Consider the following 21,497-nt stretch of genomic DNA (forward strand, 5'->3'; position numbering starts at 1 on the left):
TATTTCAAAAAATCACCACGACAAAACCATTCAAGCTATCCAAAATTCATTCACACCTGTTCTGTAAGATTAATTCTTTAAACAGTGGTAAAAGAGGATGTGGTGCTGAACCTTCAAGAGTCACTTAAAACGTATCTGTCCATAAAGCCTATTAAGAATTATTCTTAATATACAGTTCACAATACTTCAGCTTGTTATTCTAATTAAGTGAGGGTCATTTTATCAGTAAAATTCCTAAAATACATATTATTTTATTTGAAAGATTTCTATAAATTATTTAAATCATACTCGTTTCTCCAATAATTATTTAAAAGTAATCATATAGCTCCCTCTGGTGGCCATTATAGGTACTAAGAATTGCAAGCTTGATTTATAAGTTATGATAGTTTTAATTTTATGCTGGCTCTTGAAAATGATAAAGCTATGAAACTTACTGTGCTTCCTTCAAATGAGGACTTCTACTTATATAAAAAATTATGAAGAGTTAGAATGAAAAGTTTTAAAGATATAGTAAAATAACTATTGTATTTTTTATGTTACTTTAATAAATCTCTATGGCAACACCATTTAAGCTATCCTAAACCCATTCACAATTTAACATCTCAGTATATTGGCATCATGTTGAAAAAGGAGTATGGAGTAGTATGAGGAGGAGTATGAATTCATTTACAGGCTGATTTTATCATAAATCCACAATAAAATTTCTGAGTTCTGTATCAATCTGTGTTGTTGTTTGTTTATTTTTATCTTTTATTTTTCATAGGAAGATAACTGACCCTTTACTCTCCTTTTTAATAAATGTGCTTATAAACCAAGGACAAGCTATTTATAGCTGTATTTATAAACTGCTTACTACTGACTATTAATATTGGGACAAGGCTTTATAAAGCATGAACTGACTATTTACTAATGAGTGCAGTTATTATAAAGTGTTATCAATGAATTTGCTAATGTTAACAAATTAGACATTATTTTACAGTGTTATCAAATCCTTAAATGACTCATAAGCATTTGTGAAAGTTCTGCTTGCATTACAGCTTAGTATTGATCTGTGAGCTGAACAGATTTACTGTTACATCTATGAGATTATGTAAATTCAAATAAATATAATGTCACAGGATGTCATAGGTCAGTATCAAATGAGTTTGAAATTATTATTTGCAGCACAAATAAGTTTTTTTTAGGATTTTTAAAAATCCCTAAAACTGACAGAAAAAGGTTAAGGCCTAAGCTATTTCTATGTGAGTGGCTAAATTTATTTTTGTTTTCATAATTGTAATACACAAACTATGAAATTATACAAAATGTATAAAAAGGTAAATAAATAAATACGCACACATTAAAAAAGCAGCCAAGTCGAATGAGTTTCCTTTTTTATATAGATTAAAATTGAAGACAGAAGCAAGTGGTAAATGTGGTCACTTTAATATTCAAATCCAGTAGATCCAGTTTATGTTCACGTGGCTGTTTTCGTTTATATTCGCCAAGCTATTATGTGTTTTGAAATAATCTTGTCCGTTATGTGTTCGTTCGTACGACGAAAGACAGAATCCTGCAGCTCGAGAGATATGTTATTCTGCCAGTCGCGCTTTCAAATAGTCTTGCACACTTAAACAGGTCACAAACACCTGCATTTAGCTCTTGTAGTGTTACAATGGGTTTATTGTGTGCATTTGTGGTAATATTTTATTTAAAAAAGCTCTTAAACAAGAATAAATTCGTTTGTTTTGAGCTCGACACTGTACGCGCTGATCGGAGCGGTGATTTCAGATAGGCAGCCACAAATATTTCATTTTCACACAAACAGTTCAAAAACATCTGAATTTAGCTCTTGGTGTGTTCTAATTGGTTGATTGTGTGATATCGCTGTAATAATTTATTTTTAAAAGCTTTAAAACAGGAATAAATTCGTTTTTTCTGAGCTCTTTACTCCAGACGCTCGTGGTCACAGCGGTGATTCATCTCTCCTATTTCTCACGTATCTCTGGCCAGAAATAATTTATCCATGAGCCCTGAACCGGTAATAATCAGATATGTTGGTTTAGCTTGTCAGTGTGAATTAAATCTAAGTATTTATTTGTATTTTTAACCGATTTAAAAGTGAAAGTAAAAGTTCGGGAATTGAACCTGTAGGGGCGCAATTTCTCTCAGACAATGGAAGTCTGAAGCACACATACTCAAACAGAGGGACAGAGTGAGATGAGATGTCTGACAGTTTTTTAATTTTCTGTTATCCATACAGTGTTGTAAAGTCGTTAAACTATGCATATTTCCTCAGAATGACTTTTTCATCTGTATGAAAAAATTCTTTGACGTGTTTGGAAGCTGCAATTTAAAAATACAATAATGATTCCCTTTGTAAGGTCATTTAAAAAAATCACCACGGCAAAACCATTCAAGCTATCCAAAATCCATTCACAATTTAAGTTCCTATCAGAAATACTGATGTGTGTTCAGAGTTTTGTGAAATTCTAAGTATGTTATTTGCCTCAAAATCACCTGAGAAGTATTCCAGTTTGACATGTTGCCACGCCAACAATTTTTTAGATATCAATATCCCCCTTGCAGATTTATATCGGCTGTGTTTTAACATTATTCTGATGAAGTTTGAAGCAAATCGAGTAATAATAAGATGCTGAATTCAAATCATTTTGAAAATGACACACTTCCTTCTGCCAGTTGGTGGCGCTATAACTTTGACTCCTAATAGTCACATATATGCGATCGACATCATACAACGAATAATCTGATGAAGTTTGATTAAAATCAGGAAATGTATGTGGACGGTATTAGACACTTCCTGTTTCTCATTTCTCGCCATAATTTCAACGCCTCGCCACGAGCAAACCGTTCGAGATATCAAAAATCCCCTGGCAATTTTTCATCCCCAGTGTCTTGAGATCATGTTGACCAAGTTTGGCGGCAATCGAGAAAAAAACCTATGACAAGTATTTCAAATTCCAGAGCATGCGCTTTTTACATAACTCTAAATAGCTGACTTCCTGTTGGGTGGAGCCTATGACATGCAATACGAAAGTTGTTCGGCACGATGAGATCTATATGTGTACTGAGTTTCATATGAATATGTGCAAGTATGTGTGAGCTATACATCAACATTTCTGACTGTGTTCCAGGGGGCGCCGTAGAGCCCCTGTGCCACGCCCGGGTCCCAGCCTCTGCAGGCTCCTAAAGGCCACAGATTCCAAAGTGTGCGCAAATTTTCAAGAGTTTTTGAGTATGTTAAGGACCCCAAAAGCCCCCACAACTTTGACGAAAAATTTGAATACTAAACCCTAAATAGCCAACTTCCTGTTGGGCGGAGCCTATGATATGCAATACAAAAGTTGTTTGGATTGATGAGATTTATATGTGTACCGAGTTTCATTCGTCTACGAGCAAGAATGTATGATATATGGCCCTCCATATTCCAGGGGGCGCTGTAGAGCCCCTGTGCCACGCCCGTGTATCAGTCTCTGCCCGGCCCTAATGGCCGCAGGTTCCAATCTGTGTGCCAATTTTCAAGACTTTTTAAGCACGTTAAGGGCCCCAAAAGCCCCCGAGACGTTGGAAAAAAAAAATAATAATAATAATAAATATAGCTGCAAGCAGCGATGGCGGGCTCAAGCCACCAATGCCATCGCCACCCCGGTGGCATCAGGTAAACTGTGCCCAGCGGGCACATGCATTCACAATATCCCTCTGGCAGTGAGGTTTTAAAGGATACGGCAGTTAAAGGGTTAATCCGAATCATCTAGACTTTAAAATCACATTCACAGAACAATATATATATTAGTAACACTGTACAATAAGATTTCATTTATAAACATTATGTTAACATGAACAATATTTATATAGCATTCTTTCATGTCAGTTAATATTCCAAACTTAAACATGAAAACATTGTTTTATTGTGATTTTTTTACAAGTACATTTTACCAATTCCAAACCATATAAATCTTAATAACTACCATTATTTTTTATTTAATCATTTATGAGTGCTATACAATAGTCCACGAAAGCTGGAAGAGAAAAACTCCTTATATTCATGTGTGCAGAATTATTAGGCATGTTTTCTTTTACAGATGAAATGCGCTAAAATAGACTTTTAACTCAAACTGTAAGGTCGAAAATTATGAAATACCCATGAGAAATATCAAACACAAATGCAATACAGAAATGGATAAGTTAAGACTTGACCATTGTACAAAAAATACTGACTGGGTCATGAGGTCAGAAAAGAAGAAGAAAAAAAACAGGTCAAGAAGAACTGACAAAAAGAATTGCAAAATAATTAGTAATTAATGTGAAGATTAATTTTTAGTCAATTCTGCAAGACAGACTTTTCAGGAAAGGAGGTGGAATAAAAATGAGCTCCTAAATCTTAATCCTGGATTCTGGAATATATATTCCTCAAACCATCGAACAAAAGGAGGTGGTGCTGGTCCTTCACGAGTCACTCTAATCTGTGCATAAAGCCTATATATAAAGACTTAATATATAGTATTTCACAATACTTCATGGTATTCTAATTAAATCATTTTTTGGAATCTTAAGTCTCTCAGAGCCTGACACCGAGTAATTCTGGAGACTCCAGGAAAGTGGCAGTTCTGTAAAATGTTGGCGCTGGAGACTAAATGCACCCTGATAGTTTCACACCTAATTTACTTAACACACACACACACATTACCCACAGTGACAGTGGGACTGAGTGACATCAGATGTATGATAGTTTTTTTTAATTTTCTATCATCCATATAGTGTTGTATAGTCATGAAACTATGGTCATGAGACCAGTCATTCTGAGGAAATATGCCTCAGAATGACTGGTCTTCTATGTGTACATTTTTTTTTTTAAAGTGTTTAGAAGCTGCACTTTAAAAAAAATAAAAAGACATTTACTGGTTCCTTTTTTACTATTATTTCAAAAAATCATCACGGCAAAACCATTCAAGCTATCCAAAATTCATTCACACCTATTCTGTAAGATTAATTCTTTAAACAGTGGTAAAAGAAGATGTGGTGCTGAACCTTCAAGAGTCACTCAAAACGTTATCTGTCCATAAAGCCTATAAAGAATTATTCTTACTATACAGTTCAAAATACTTCAGCTTGTTATTCTAATTAAGTGAGGGTCATTTTATCAGTAAAATATATACAATTCATTTTTTTTTTTGAAAGATTTCTATAAATGATTTAAATCATACTCGTTTCTACAATAATTATTTAAAAGTAATCCTATAGCTCCCTCTGGTGGCCATTATAGGTACTAAGAATTGCAAGCTTGATTTATAAGTTATGATAGTTTAAATTTTATGCTGGCTCTTGAAAGTGATAAAGCTATGAAACTTACTGTGCTTCCTTCAAATGAGGACTTCTACTTATATAAAAAATTATGAAGATTTAGAATGAAAAATTGTAAAGATATAGTAAAATAACTATTGTATTTTTTTATGTTACTTTAATAAATCTCTATGGCAACACCATTTAAGCTATCCTAAACCCATTCAAAATTTAACATCTCAGTATATTGGCATCATGTTGAAAAAGGAGTATGGAGTAGTATGAGTAGGAGTATGAATTCATTTGCAGGCTTTATCATAAATCCACAATAAAATTTCTGAGTTCTGTATCAATCTGTGTTGTTGTTTGTTTATTTGTATCTTTTATTTTTCATAGGAAGATAACTTACTCTCCTTTTTAATAAATGTGCTTATAAACCAAGGACAAGCTATTTATAGCTGTATTTATAAACTGCTTACTACTGACTATTAATATTGGGACAAGGCTTTATAAAGCATGAACTGACTATTTACTAATGAGTGCAGTTATTATAAAGTGTTATCAATGAATTTGCTAATGTTAACAAATTAGACATTATTTTACAGTGTTATCAAATCCTTAAATGACTCATAAGCATTTGTGAAAGTTCTGCTTGCATTACAGCTTAGTATTGATCTGTGAGCAGATGTACTGTTACATCCATGAGATTTTGTTTTTATTGTAATACACAAACTATGAAATTATACAAAATGTATAAAAAGGTAAATAAATAAATACGCACACATTAAAAAAGCAGCCAAGAATGAGTTTCCTTTTTTATATAGATTACAATTGAAGACAGAAGCAAGTGGTAAATGTTGTCACTTTAATATTCAAATCCAGTAGATCCACTTCAGATTTATTTCTCAACAGTTTATGTTCACGTGGCTGTTTTCGTTTATATTCGCCAAGCTATTATGTATTTTGAAATAATCTTGTCCGTGATGTGTTCATTCTTACGACGAAAGGCAGAATCCTGCAGCTCGAGAGATACATGTTATTCTGCCAGTCGCGCTTTCAAATAGTCTTGCACACTTAAACGGGTCACAAACACCTGCATTTAGCTCGTGTTGTGTTATAATGGGTTTATTGTGTGCATTTATGACAATATTTTATTTGAAAAAGCTCTTAAACAAGAATAAATTCGTTTGTTTTGAACTTGTGACACTGTTTGCGCTGATCGGAGCAGTGATTTCAGATAGGCAGCCGCGAATATTTCATTTTCACACAAACAGTTCAAAAACATCTGAATGTAGCTCCTGGTGTGTTCTAATTGGTGAATTGTGTAATATCGCTTTAATATTTTAATTTTAAAAGCTATAAAACAAGAATAAACTCGTTTTTTCTGAGCTCATCATTCCACACGCTCCTGCTCAGAGCGTGATTCATCTCTCGTGTTTCTCACGTATCACTGACCACACATCAATTATTAATGAGCCCTGACCTGGTAATAATCATATATGTTGGTTTAGCTTGTCAGTGTGAATTAAATCTAAGTATTTATTTGTATTTTAACCGATTTAAAAATGAAACTAAAAGAGAGTCTCCTCCCTTTCAGTCGAATTTCCCTTTCAGGAATTGCACCTGTAGGGGCGCATTTTCTCTCAGACAATGTAAGTCTAAGCACATAATACTCAAACAGAGGGACAGAGTGAGATGAGATGTCTGACAGTTTTTTAATTTTCTGTTATCCACACAGTGTTGTAAAGTCGTGAAACTATCCATATTTACTCAGAATGACTTTTTTTCTGTATGAAAAAAGGTTTTGAAGTGTTTGGAATTTAAAAATGCAGGACAATTAATAATTCCATTTTTACTGTCATTTAAAAAAATCTCCACGACAAAACCGTTCAAGCTATCCAAAATCCTTTGGCAATTTAAGTTGTTTAAAATGTTTTGGCATCATGTAGACAAAGTTTGGTGTGTATAGTGTTACTCTCCTCTGAGCAGTATGCATTAATTCACAGCTAAATGTAAAAAAAAATCCACATTCAAATCAAAATAGCTGACTTCCTGTTGATCGTAGCTGATGACTGTGAATTAGAAAGTTGTCCGTCTTGATAAGAACAATTTTTGTACCGAGTTTGGTATCTGTAGCTAAAACTAACCCCCCCACTTTTGACAAAAGGTGGCGCTATAGAGTGCCTCTTCCACGCCCTCTTATGAACTTTTGCCAGTGTCTAGTTATCATAAATACTGATATGTGTTCTGAATTTCATGAAATTCTAAGTATGTTATATGCCTTAAAATCACCTGAGAAGTATTCAAGTTTGAAATGTTGCCACGGCAACAATATTTTTAGATATCAATATCTCCCTAGCAGATTAATATAGGCTGTGTTTTAACATTATTCTGATGAAGTTTGAAGCAAATCGAGTAAAAATAAGATGCTGAATACAAAGCATTTTGAAAATGACACACTTCCTGCTGCCAGTTGGTGGCGCTATAACTTTGACTCCTAATAGTCACATATATGCGATCGACATCATACAAAGAATAATCTGATGAAGTTTGATTAAAATCAGGAAATGTATGTGGATGGTATTAGACACTTCCTGTTTCTCATTTCTCGCCATAATTTCAACGCCTCACCACGAGCAAACCGTTTGAGATATCAAAAATCCCCTGGCAATTTTTCATCCCCAGTGTCTTGAGATCATGTTGACCGAGTTTGGCGGCAATCGAGTAAAAAACCTATGACAAGTATTTCAAATTCCAGAGCATGCGCTTTTTACATAACTCTAAATAGCTGACTTCCTGTTGGGCGGAGCCTATGACATGCAATACGCAAGTTGTTCGGCACGATGAGATCTATATGTGTACTGAGTTTCATATTAATACGTGCAAGTATGTGTGAGCTATACATCAACATTTATGACTGTGTTCCAGGGGGCGCTGTAGAGCCCCTGTGCCACGCCCGTGTCCCAGCCTCTGCAGGCTCCTAAAGGCCACAGATTCCAAATTGTGCGCAAACTTTCAAGAGTTTTTGAGTATGTTAAGGACTCCAAAAGCCCCCACAACTTTGACGACAAATATGAATAATAAACCCCAAATAGCCAACTTCCTGTTGGGCGGAGCCTATGATATGCAATACGAAAGTTGTTTGTATTGATGAGTTCTATATGTGTACCGAGTTTCGTACGTCTACGTGCAAGTATGTATGATATATGGCCCTCCATATTCCAGGGGGCGCTGTAGAGCCCCTGTGCCACGCCCGTGTATCAGTCTCTGCCCGGCCCTAATGGCCGCAGGTTCCAATGTGTGTGCCAATTTTCAAGACTTTTTAAGCATGTTAAGGGCCCCAAAAGCCCCCGAAACCTTGAAGAAAAATAATAATAATAAATAATAATAATAAATATAGCTGCAAGCAGCGATGGCGGGCTCAAGCCACCAATGCCATCGCCACACCGGTGGCATCAGGTAAACTGTGCCCAGCGGGCACATGCATTCACAATATCCCTCTGGCAGTGAGGTTTTAAAGGATATGGCGGTTAAAGGGTTAATCCGAATCATCTAGACTTTAAAATCACATTCACAGAACAATATATATATATATATATATATATATATATATATATATATATATTAGGGGTGTAACGATACGCGTATTCGTATTGAACCGTTCGGTACGACGCTTTCGGTTCGGTACGCGGTACGCATTATGTATACCGAACGGTTCGTTGGAGTAATTAATTATATTTGAAAAAAAAAAAAAAAGAGAGAGAGAGAAATATAATGATATGCGTTCAACAAGGTAGCCCAATAACCCAAACAACGTAACAGGCAACGCCCATGACACTCCCGAAGAAGAAAAAAACACCATCTTATATGTTTATGTTAGGCTACTCAGCAGGCGCTCGCTCACTCAGTACGCGCTGAAGGCTCGTTGCAAAATAGCCAATGCGTTGAACAGACTAGAAATGAGAAGATCCTCCAATAACCAACAGGTCTGGTGTTTGGGTGCACTTTGGATTCCCTTTAAGCTATAATGGTGATGGCAAGAGAGTGGTGGATAAAAAAACAACGGTATGTCGCATCTGCAACATGACAGGGTACACCAGCGGGAATAAAAAAAAAAAAAAAAAAAACACCAGCGGGAATATCTGGGATATATGCGTCAGTACTATCTGGGAAAAGACGAAAAAAGGGAGAAACATGCACGCAGCAAACTATCCCTGCAGCATTTAGAAACTATAGCTTACAGGGAATCCAACCCAAACACCAGACCTGTTGGTTATTTTAGGATCTTATATTTCTGGTCTGTTAAAGGCATTCGACATTTTGCAACGAGCCTTCAGCGCGTGCTGAGTGAGCGAGCGCCTTAGGGGCCGTTCACATATCGTGCCTAAAAACGCATGGAAAACGCTAAGCGCGTCTTTCTCCTCCTTTCCAAAGCGCTTGGGCAGAAGCGCTCATGAGGCGTCTGTCTTTGCTAAGCAACAATGACGTGCTCTCTCCATGAGACGCGGAAATTTCAGCGAAGGATAAATGGATTTGCAGCTCTAAAAATCGCTTGCAGTAGCTCTGCTACTAAATTTATTTCAAAATTGCAATCCATATACAACTATGATCAGCTGATCCTTCATCTTGGCTGAGCTCTCAACGTTGTTACGGGAAAGGATGAAGCTGATTGGTTAGTTCTTGTCACATGACCCGCGGTGCGCTTGCGGCATTCTGAAAAGTTGAGATGTTTTTACATTTTGCTGTATCTAAAACGTATCGAACCGAACCGAACCGAACCGTGACATCAGTGTATCGTATCGAACCGAACCGTGAATTTTGTGAACCGTTACACCCCTAATATATATATATATATATATATTTAGTAACACTTTACAATAAGATTTCATTTATAAACATTATGTTAACATGAACAATATTTATATAGCATTCATTCATGTCAGTTAATATTCCAAACTTAAACATTAAAACATTGTTTTATTGTGATTTTTTTTCCAAGCACATTTTACCAATTCCAAGCCATATCAATCTTAATAACTACCATTATTTTTTATTTAATCATTTATGAGTGCTATACAATATTCCAGGAAAGCTGGAAGAGAAAAACTCCTTATATTCATGTGCAGAATTATTAGGCATGTTTTCTTTTACAGATGAAATGCGCTAAAAAAGAGTTTTAACTCAAACTGTTTTAACTCAAAGTCGAAAATTATGAAATACCCATGAGAAATATCAAACACAAATGCAATACAGAAATAGATAAGTTAAGACGTGACCATTGTACAAAAATGCTGACTGGGTCATGAGGTCAGAAAAGAAGAAGAAAAAAAAACAGGTCAAGAAGAACTGACAAAAATAATTGCAAAATAATTAGGAATTAATGTGAAGATTAATTTTTAGTCAATTCTGCAAGACAGACTTTCAGGAAAGGAGGTGGAATAAAAATGAGCTCCTAAATCTTAATCCCGGATTCTGGAAGATATATTCCTCAAACCATCGGACAAGAGGAGGTGGTGCTGGTCCTTCACGAGTCACTCCAATCTGTTCATAAAGCCTATATATAAAGTCTTAATATATAGTATTTCACAATACTTCATGGTATTCTAATTAAATCATTTTTTGGAATCTTTGATTTCTCAGAACCTGACACATTGTAATTCTGAGACTCCAGGAAAGTGGCAGTTCTGTAAAATGTTGGCACTGGAGACTAAATGCTCCCTGATAGTTTCACACCTAATTCACTTAACACACACACAAACACACATTACCCACAGTGACAGAGGGACAGAGTGACATCAGATGTATGATAGTTTTTTAATTTTCTATCATCCATATAGTGTTGTATAGTCATGAAACCATGCATATTTCCTCAGAATGACTTGTCTTCTATGTGTACATTTTTTTGAAGCGTTTAGAAGCTGCACTTAAAAAAATAAAAGACATTTACTGGTTACTTTTTTACTGTTATTTCAAAAAATCACCACGACAAAACCATTCAAGCCATTCAAAATTCATCCGCACCTGTTCTGTAAGATACATTCTTTAAACAGTGGTAAAAGAGGATGTGGTGCTGAACCTTCAAGAGTCACTCAAAACGTATCTGTCCATAAAGCCTATAAAGAATTATTCTTAATATACAGTTCACAATACTTCAGCTTGTTATTCTAATTAAGTGAGGGTCATTTTATCAGTAAAATACATAAAATTCATATTATTTTTCTTTGAAAGATTTCTATAAATGATTTAAATCATACTTGTTTCTACAATAATTATTTAAAAGTAATCCTATAGCTCCATCTGGTGGCCATTATTGGTACTAAGAATTGCAAGCTTGATTTATATGTTATGATAGTTTTAATTTTATGCTGGCTCTTGAAAATGATAAAGCTATGAAACTTACTGTGCTTCCTTCAAATGATGACTTCTACGTATATAAAAAATTATGAAGAGTTGGAATTAAAAATTTTAAAGATATAGTAAAATAACTATTGTATTTTTTATGTTACTTTAATAAATCGCTATGGCCACACCATTTAAGGTATCCTAAACCCATTCGCAATTTAATATCTTCAGTATATTGGCTTCATGTTAAAAAAGTTTGGTGTGAACTACTTGTGTCTTCTTGGAGGAGAATGAATTAATTTACAGGCTGAGTTTATCATAAATCCACAATAACATTTCTGAGTTCTGTATCAATCTGTTGTTGTTTGTTTATTTTCATTTTTTTTATTTTTCATAGGAAGATAACTGACCCTTTACTCTCCTTTTTAATAAATGTGCTTATAAACCAAGAACAAGCTATTTATAGCTGTATTTATAAACTACTACTGACTATTAATATTGGGACAAGGCTTTATGAAGCATGAACTGACTATTTACAAATGAGTGAAGTTATTATAAAGTGTTATCAATGCATTTGCTAATGTTAACAAATTAAATATTATTTTACAGTGTTATCAAATCCCTTAAATGATTTGTAAGTGTTTTGTAATGATTTTATTTGCCTACAAGCATTTGTGAAAGTTCTGCTTGCATTACAGCTTAGTCTTGATCTGTGAGCTGAACAGATTTACTGTTACATCCATTAGATTATGTAAATTCAAATAAATATCATGTCACAGGATGTCAGAGGTCAGTATCAAATTAGTTTGAAATTATTATTTGCAGCACAAATAAGGTTTTTTAGGATTTCTTAAAAAAAACCTAAAACTGTCAGAAAAGGATAAGGCCTAAGATTTCTATGTGAGTGGCTAAATTTGTTTGTTTTTATAACTATAATGCATAAACTATGAAATTATACAAAATGTATAAAAAAGTACAACAGTTATTGTTTTCCAATGTTTTTTATTTATTTAATTTATTTTTTGGGATTTACATAAAAACAAATTAGCCTACTGCAATCATTCTAAACAGCTTGAATAAAACCTGTTAATATTTATTATAGACCACTGTAACTGTGTATAATCTAAGAAACAAGTTTATTATGAAAATAAAAGTGTGTACACCAGATAAATTGGACGATAAAGAAATTGCTAACAATAATATAATAGAGCATGTTTTAGGTTTTTAGGCGTTTAGATGCAGAAATGGACAAATCAAATGTAAAATAAAATGTAATTGATTTAATTAAATATAGATTAATTCTTGTTAGAGCAAAATAATAAATAAATACGTACACACATTAAAAAAGCCGCCAAGATGAATGAGTTTCCTTTTTTATATGTAGATTAAAATTGAAGACAGAAGCAGCTGGTATATGCGGTCACTTAATATTCAAATCCAGTAGATCCACTTCAGATTTATTTCTCAACAGTTTATGTCTACGTGGCTGTTTTCGTTTATATTCGCCAAGCTATTATGTATTTTGAAATAATCTTGTCCGTGATGTGTTCGTTCTTACGACGAAAGGCAGAATCCTGCAGCTCGAGAGATATATGTATTCTGCCAGTCGCGCTTTCAAATAGTCTTGCACACTTAAACGGGTCACAAACACCTGCATTTAGCTCGTGTTGTGTTATAATGGGTGTATTGTGTGCATTTATGACAATATTTTATTTGAAAAAGCTCTTAAACAAGAATAAATTCGTTAGTTTTGAACTTGTGACACTGTGCGCGCTGATCGGAGGCAGTGATTTCAGATAGGCAGCCGCGAATATTTCATTTTCACACAAACAGTTCAAAAACATCTGAATTTAGCTCCTGGTGTGTTCTAATTGGTGAATTGTGTAATATCGCTTTAATATTTTAATTTTAAAAGCTATAAAACAAGAATAAACTCGTTTTTTCTGAGCTCATCATTCCACACGCTCCTGCTCAGAGCGGTGATTCATCTCTCGTGTTTCTCACGTATCACTGACCACACATCAATTATTAATGAGCCCTGACCTGATAATAATCATATATGTTGGTTTAGCTTGTCAGTGTGAATTAAATCTAAGTATTTATTTGTATTTTAACCGATTTAAAAATGAAACTAAAAGAGAGTCTCCTCCCTTTCAGTCGAATTTCCCTTTCAGGAATTGCACCTGTAGGGGCGCATTTTCTCTCAGACAATGTAAGTCTCAGCACATAATACTCAAACAGATGGACAGAGTGAGATGAGATGTCTGACAGTTTTTTAATTTTCTGTTATCCATACAGTGTTGTAAAGTCGTGAAACTATCCATATTTACTCAGAATGACTTTTTTTCTGTATGAAAAAAGGTTTTGAAGTGTTTGGAATTTAAAAATGCAGGACAATTAATAATTCCATTTTTACTGTCATTTAAAAAAATCACCATGACAAAACCGTTCAAGCTATCCAAAATCCTTTGGCAATTTAAGTTGTTTAAAATGTTTTGGCATCATGTAGACAAAGTTTGGTGTGTATAGTGTTACTCTCCTCTGAGCAGTATGCATTAATTCACAGCTAAATGTAAAAAAAAAATCCACATTCAAATCAAAATAGCTGACTTCCTGTTGATCGTAGCTGATGACTGTGAATTAGAAAGTTGTCCGTCTTGATAAGAACAATTTTTGTACCGAGTTTGGTGTCTGTAGCTAAAACTAACCCCCCCACTTTTGACAAAAGGTGGCGCTATAGAGTGCCTCTTCCACGCCCTCTTATGAACTTTTGCCAGTGTCTAGTTATCATAAATACTGATATGTGTTCTGAGTTTGATGAAATTCTAAGCATGTTATATGCCTTAAAATCACCTGAGAAGTATTCAAGTTTGACATGTTGCCACGGCAACAATATTTTTAGATATCAATATCCCCCTAGCAGATTAATATAGGCTGTGTTTTAACATTATTCTGATGAAGTTTGAAGCAAATCGAGTAAAAATAAGATGCTGAATACAAAGCATTTTGAAAATGACACACTTCCTGCTGCCAGTTGGTGGCGCTATAACTTTGACTCCTAATAGTCACATATATGCGATCGACATCATACAAAGAATAATCTGATGAAGTTTGATTAAAATCAGGAAATGTATGTGGATGGTATTAGACACTTCCTGTTTCTCATTTCTCGCCATAATTTCAACGCCTCGCCACGAGCAAACCGTTTGAGATATCAAAAATCCCCTGGCAATTTTTCATCCCCAGTCTCTTGAGATCATGTTGACCGAGTTTGGTGGCAATCGAGTAAAAAACCTATGACAAGTATTTCAAATTCCAGAGCATGCGCTTTTTACATAACTCTAAATAGCTGACTTCCTGTTGGGCGGAGCCTATGACATGCAATACGCAAGTTGTTCGGCATGATGAGATCTATATGTGTACTGAGTTTCATATTAATACGTGCAAGTATGTGTGAGCTATACATCAACATTTATGACTGTGTTCCAGGGGGCGCTGTAGAGCCCCTGTGCCACGCCCGTGTCCCAGCCTCTGCAGGCTCCTAAAGGCCACAGATTCCAAATTGTGCGCAAACTTTCAAGAGTTTTTGAGTATGTTAAGGACCCCAAAAGCCCCCACAACTTTGACGACAAATATGAATAATAAACCCCAAATAGCCAACTTCCTGTTGGGCGGAGCCTATGATATGCAATACGAAAGTTGTTTGTATTTATGAGTTCTATATGTGTACCGAGTTTCGTACGTCTACGTGCAAGTATGTATGATATATGGCCCTCCATATTCCAGGGGGCGCTGTAGAGCCCCTGTGCCACGCCCGTGTATCAGTCTCTGCCCGGCCCTAATGGCCGCAGGTTCCAATGTGTGTGCCAATTTTCAAGACTTTTTAAGCATGTTAAGGGCCCCAAAAGCCCCCGAAACCTTGAAGAAAAATAATAATAAATATAGCTGCAAGCAGCGATGGCGGGCTCAAGCCACCAATGCCATCGCCACCCCGGTGGCATCAGGTAAACTGTGCCCAGCGGGCACATGCATTCACAATATCCCTCTGGCAGTGACGTTTTAAAGGATATGGCGGTTAAAGGGTTAATCCGAATCATCTAGACTTTAAAATCACATTCACAGAACAATATATATATATATTCCCCAAACATATATATATATATTTAGTAACACTTTACAATAAGATTTCATTTATAAACATTATGTTAACATGAACAATATTTATATAGCATTAATTTATGTCAGTTAATATTCCAAACTTAAACATTAAAACATTGTTTTATTGTGATTTTTTTCCAAGCACATTTTACCAATTCCAAACCATATCAATCTTAATAACTACCATTATTTTTTATTTAATCATTTATGAGTGCTATACAATAGTCCAGAAAAGCTGTAAGAGAAAAACTCCTTATATTCATGTGCAGAATTATTAGGCTGTTTTCTTTTACAGATGAAATGCGCTAAAAAAGAGTTTTAACTCAAACTGTTTTAACTCAAAGTCGAAAATTATGAAATACCCATGAGAAATATCAAACACAAATGCAATACAGAAATGGATAAGTTAAGACTTGACCATTGTACAAAAATGCTGACAGGGTCATGAGGTCAGAAAAGAAGAAGAAAAAAAAAAACAGGTCAAGAAGAACTGACAAAAATAATTGCAAAATAATTAGGAATTAATGTGAAGATTAATTTTTAGTCAATTCTGCAAGACAGACTTTCAGGAAAGGAGGTGGAATAAAAATGAGCTCCTAAATCTTAATCCCGGATTCTGGAAGATATATTCCTCAAACCATCGGACAAGAGGAGGTGGTGCTGGTCCTTCATGAGTCACTCTAATCTGTTCATAAAGCCTATATATAAAGTCTTAATATATAGTATTTCACAATACTTCATGGTATTCTAATCAAATCATTTTTTGAAATCTTAGATCTCTCAGAACCTGACACCGAGTAATTCTGAGACTCCAGGAAAGTGGCAGTTCTGTAAAATGTTGGCGCTGGAGACTAAATGCTCCCTGATAGTTTCACACCTAATTCACTTAACACACACACACACACACACACACACATTACCCACAGTGACAGAGGGACAGAGTGACATCAGATGTATGATAGTTTTTTAATTTTCTATCATCCATATAGTGTTGTATAGTCATGAAACTATGCATATTTCCTCAGAATGACTTGTCTTCTATGTGTACATTTTTTTGAAGTGTTTAGAAGCTGCACTTAAAAAAATAAAAGACATTTACTGGTTACTTTTTTACTGTTATTTCAAAAAATCACCACGACAAAACCATTCAAGCTATTCAAAATTCATCCGCACCTGTACTGTAAGATAAATTCTTTAAACAGTGGTAAAAGAGGATGTGGTGCTGATCCTTCAAGAGTCACTCAAAACTTATCTGTCCATAAAGCCTATAAAGAATTATTCTTAATATACAGTTCACAATACTTCAGCATGTTGTTCTAATTAAGTGAGGGTCATTTTATCAGTAAAATACATAAAATTCATATTATTTTTCTTTGAAAGATTTCTATAAATGATTTAAATCATACTTGTTTCTACAATAATTATTTAAAAGTGATCCTATAGCTCCATCTGGTGGCCATTATTGGTACTAAGAATTGCCAGCTTGATTTATATGTTATGATAGTTTTAATTTTATGCTGGCTCTTGAAAATGATAAAGCTATGAAACTTACTGTGCTTCCTTCAAATGATGACTTATAGGTATATAAAAAATTATGAAGAGTTGGAATTAAAAATTTTAAAGATATAGTAAAATAACTATGGTATTTTTTTATGTTACTTTAATAAATCTCTATGGCCACACCATTTAAGGTATCCTAAACCCATTCGCAATTTAACATCTTCAGTATATGGCTTCATGTTAAAAAAGTTTGGTGTGAACTACTTGTGTCTTCTTGGAGGAGAATGAATTCATTTACAGGCTGAGTTTATCATAAATCCACAATAACATTTCTGAGTTCTGTATCAATCAGTGTTGTTGTTTGTTTATTTTATTTTTTTATTTTTCATAGGAAGATAACTGACCCTTTACTCTCATTTTTAATAAATGAGCTATTTATAGCTGTATTTATAAACTGCTTACTACTGACTATTAATATTGGGACAAGGCTTTATGAAGCATGAACTGACTATTTACTAATGAGTGCAGTTATTATAAAGTGTTATCAATGCATTTGCTAATGTTAACAAATTAGACATTATTTTACAGTGTTATCAAATCCCTTAAATGATTTGTAAGTGTTTTGTAATGATTTTATTGACCTAAAAGCATTTGTGAAAGTTCTGCTTGCATTACAGCTTAGTCTTGATCTGTGAGCTGAACAGATTTACTGTTACATCCATGAGATTATGTAAATTCAAATAAATATCATGTCACAGGATGTCAGAGGTCAGTATCAAATTAGTTTGAAATTATTATTTGCAGCACAAATAAGGTTTTTTAGGATTTTTAAAAATCCCTAAAACTGTCAGAAAAGGATAAGGCCTAAGATTTCTATGTGAGTGGCTAAATTTGTTTGTTTTTATAACTATAATGCATAAACTATGAAACTATACAAAATGTATAAAAAAGTACAAGTTATTCTTTTCCAATGTTTTTTATTTATTTACTTTTTTTTTTTTTTTTGGGGATTTACATTTTTAAAAATTAGCCTATGGCAATCATTCTAAACAGCTTGAATAAAACCTGTCAATATTTATTATAGACCACTATAACTGTGTATAATCTAACAAACGAGTTTATTATGAAAATAAAGTGTGTACACCAGATAAATTGGACGATAAAGAAATTGCTAACAATAGTATAATAGAGCATGTTTTAGGTTTTTAGGCGTTTAGATGCAGAAATGGACAAATCAAATGTAAAATCAAATGTAATTGATTTAATTAAATATAGATTAAGTCTTGTTAGAGCAAAATAATAAATAAATACGTACACACATTAAAAAAGCAGCCAAGATGAATGAGTTTAATTTTTTATATAGATTAAAATTGAAGACAGAAGCAGCTGGTATATGCGGTCACTTAATATTCAAATCCAGTAGATCCACTTCAGATTTATTTCTCAACAGTTTATGTTCACGTGGCTGTTTTCGTTTATATTAGCCAAGCTATTATGTATTTTGAAATAATCTTGTCCGTGATGTGTTCGTTCTTACGACGAAAGGCAGAATCCTGCAGCTCGAGAGAGAAATGTTATTCTGCCAGTCGCGCTTTCAAATAGTCTTGCGCACTTAAACGGGTCACAAACACCTGCATTTAGCTCGTGTAGTGTTATAATGGATGTATTGTGTGCATTTATGGCAATAATTTATTTTGAAAAGCTCTTAAACAAGAATAAATTCGTTTGTTTTGAACTTGTGACACTGTGCGCGCTGATCGGAGGCAGTGATTTCAGATAGGCAGCCGCGAATATTTCATTTTCACACAAACAGTTCAAAAACATCTTAATTTAGCTCTTGGTGTGCTCTAATTGGTGAATTGTGTGATATCGCTGCAATACTTTATTTTTAATAGCTATAAAACAAGAATAAACTCGTTTTTTTCTGAGCTCATCATTCCACACGCTCCTGCTCAGAGCGGTGATTCATCTCTCGTGTTTCTCACGTATCACTGACCACACATCAATTATTAATGAGCCCTGACCTTATAATAATCATATATGTTGGTTTAGCTTGTCAGTGTGAATTAAATCCAAGTATTTATTTGTATTTTAACCGATTTAAAATCGAAACCAAAAGACAGTCTCATCCCTTTTTAATTCCGGTAACTGCACCTGTAGGGGCGCTATTTCTCTCAGACAATGGAAGTCTAAGCACACACACTCAAACAGAGGGACAGAGTGATATGAGATGTCTGACAGTTTTTTAATTTTCTGTTATCCATACAGTGTTGTAAAGTCATGAAACTATGCATATTTACTCAGAATAACTTTTTTTCTTTATGAAAAAAGGTTTTGAAGTGTTTGGAATTTAAAAATGCAGGAAAATTAATAATTCCATCTTTATTGTCATTTTAAAAAATCCCCACGACAAAACCATCCAAGCTATCCAAAACCCATTCACAATTTAAGTTCCTCAATGTTTTTTCAACATGTACACCAAGTTTGGTGTGTATAGTGTTACTCTCCTCTGAGCAGTATGCATTAATTCACAGCTAAATGTAAAAAACAATCCACATTCAAATCAAAATAGCCGACTTCCTGTTGGTCGTAGCTGATGACTGTGAATTAGAAAGTTGTCCGTCTTGATAAGAACAATTTTTGTACTGAGTTTGGTGTCTGTAGCTAAAACTAACCCCCCCACTTTTGACAAAAGGTGGCGCTATAGAGTGCCTCTTCCACGCCCTCTTATGAAATTTTGCCAGTGTCTAGCTGTCACTAATACTGATATGTGTTCTGAGTTTGATGAAATTCTAAGTATGTTATATGCCTCAAAATCACCTGAGAAGTATTCCAGTTTGACATGTTGCCACGGCAACAATATTTTTAGATATCAATATCCCCCCAGCAGATTTATATCGGCTGTGTTTTAACATTATTCTGATGAAGTTTGAAGCAAATCGAGTAAAAATAAGATGCTGAATTCAAAGCATTTTGAAAATGACACACTTCCTGCTGCCACTTGGTGGCGCTATAACTTTGACTCCTAATAGTCACATATATGCGATCGACATCATACAATGAATAATCTGATGAAGTTTGATTAAAATCAGGAAATGTATGTGGATGGTATTAGACACTTCCTGTTTCTCAATTCTCACCATAATTTCAAAGCCTCGCCACGAGCAAACCGTTTGAGATATCAAAAATCCCCTGGCAATTTTTCATCCCCAATGTCTTGAGATCATGTTGACCGAGTTTGGCAGCAATCGAGTAAAAAACCTATGACAAGTATTTCAAATTCCAGAGCATGCGCTTTTTACATAACTCTAAATAGCTGACTTCCTGTTGGGCGGAGCCTATGATATGCAATACGAAAGTTGTTCGGCACGATGAGATCTATATGTGTACTGAGTTTCATATTAATACGTGCAAGTATGTGTGAGCTATACATCAACATTTATAACTGTGATCCAGGGGGCGCCGTAGAGCCCCTGTGCCACGCCCAGGTCTCAGCCTCTGCAGGCTCCTTCAGGCCACAGATTCCAAAGTGTGCGCAAATTTTCAAGAGTTTTTGAGTATGTTAAGGACCCCAAAAGCCCCCACAACTTTGACGACAAATATGAATAATAAACCCCAAATAGCCAACTTCCTGTTGGGCGGAGCCTATGATATGCAATACGAAAGTTGTTTGTATTGATGAGTTCTATATGTGTACCGAGTTTCGTATGTCTATGTGCAAGTATGTATGATATATGGCCCTCCATATTCCAGGGGGCGCTGTAGAGCCCCTGTGCCACGCCCGTGTATCAGTCTCTGCCCGGCCCTAATGGCCGCAGGTTCCAATGTGTGTGCCAATTTTCAAGACTTTTTAAGCACGTTAAGGGCCCCAAAAGCCCCCGAAACCTTGAAGAAAAATAATAATAATAAATAATAATAATAATAATAATAACAAATAATCCTAAGGAAAACAATAGGGCTCTCGCCCTCCAGGCTTGAGCCCTAATAAATAATAATAATAATAATAACAAATAATCCTAAGGAAAACAATAGGGCTCTCGCCCTCCAGGCTTGAGCCCTAATAATAATAATAATAACAAATAATCCTAAGGAAAACAATAGGGCTCTCGCCCTCCAGGCTTGAGCCCTAATAATAATAATAATAAAAAATAATCCTAAGGAAAACAATAGGCCTCTCGCCCTTTGGGCTTGAGCCCTAATAATCCTTAGAAGAACAA

General features: G+C 34.7%; 1 long non-coding RNA gene across 1 annotated transcript; it reads right to left on the reverse strand.

Annotated features, from left to right (window-relative positions):
• Window positions 1-7,057: 7,057 nt before the first annotated feature.
• On the reverse strand, window positions 7,058-21,261 carry LOC127983477 (uncharacterized). The gene is made up of 3 exons (XR_008160452.1): window positions 21,166-21,261; window positions 14,476-15,540; window positions 7,058-7,572 (listed from the first exon to the last, which is right to left on the reverse strand). It is a non-coding gene; the product is annotated as an uncharacterized LOC127983477 (long non-coding RNA).
• Window positions 21,262-21,497: the final 236 nt, after the last annotated feature.

This window comes from Carassius gibelio, chromosome B20 (genome assembly GCF_023724105.1).
Source record: "Carassius gibelio isolate Cgi1373 ecotype wild population from Czech Republic chromosome B20, carGib1.2-hapl.c, whole genome shotgun sequence".
NCBI classification, from domain to species: domain Eukaryota; kingdom Metazoa; phylum Chordata; class Actinopteri; order Cypriniformes; family Cyprinidae; genus Carassius; species Carassius gibelio.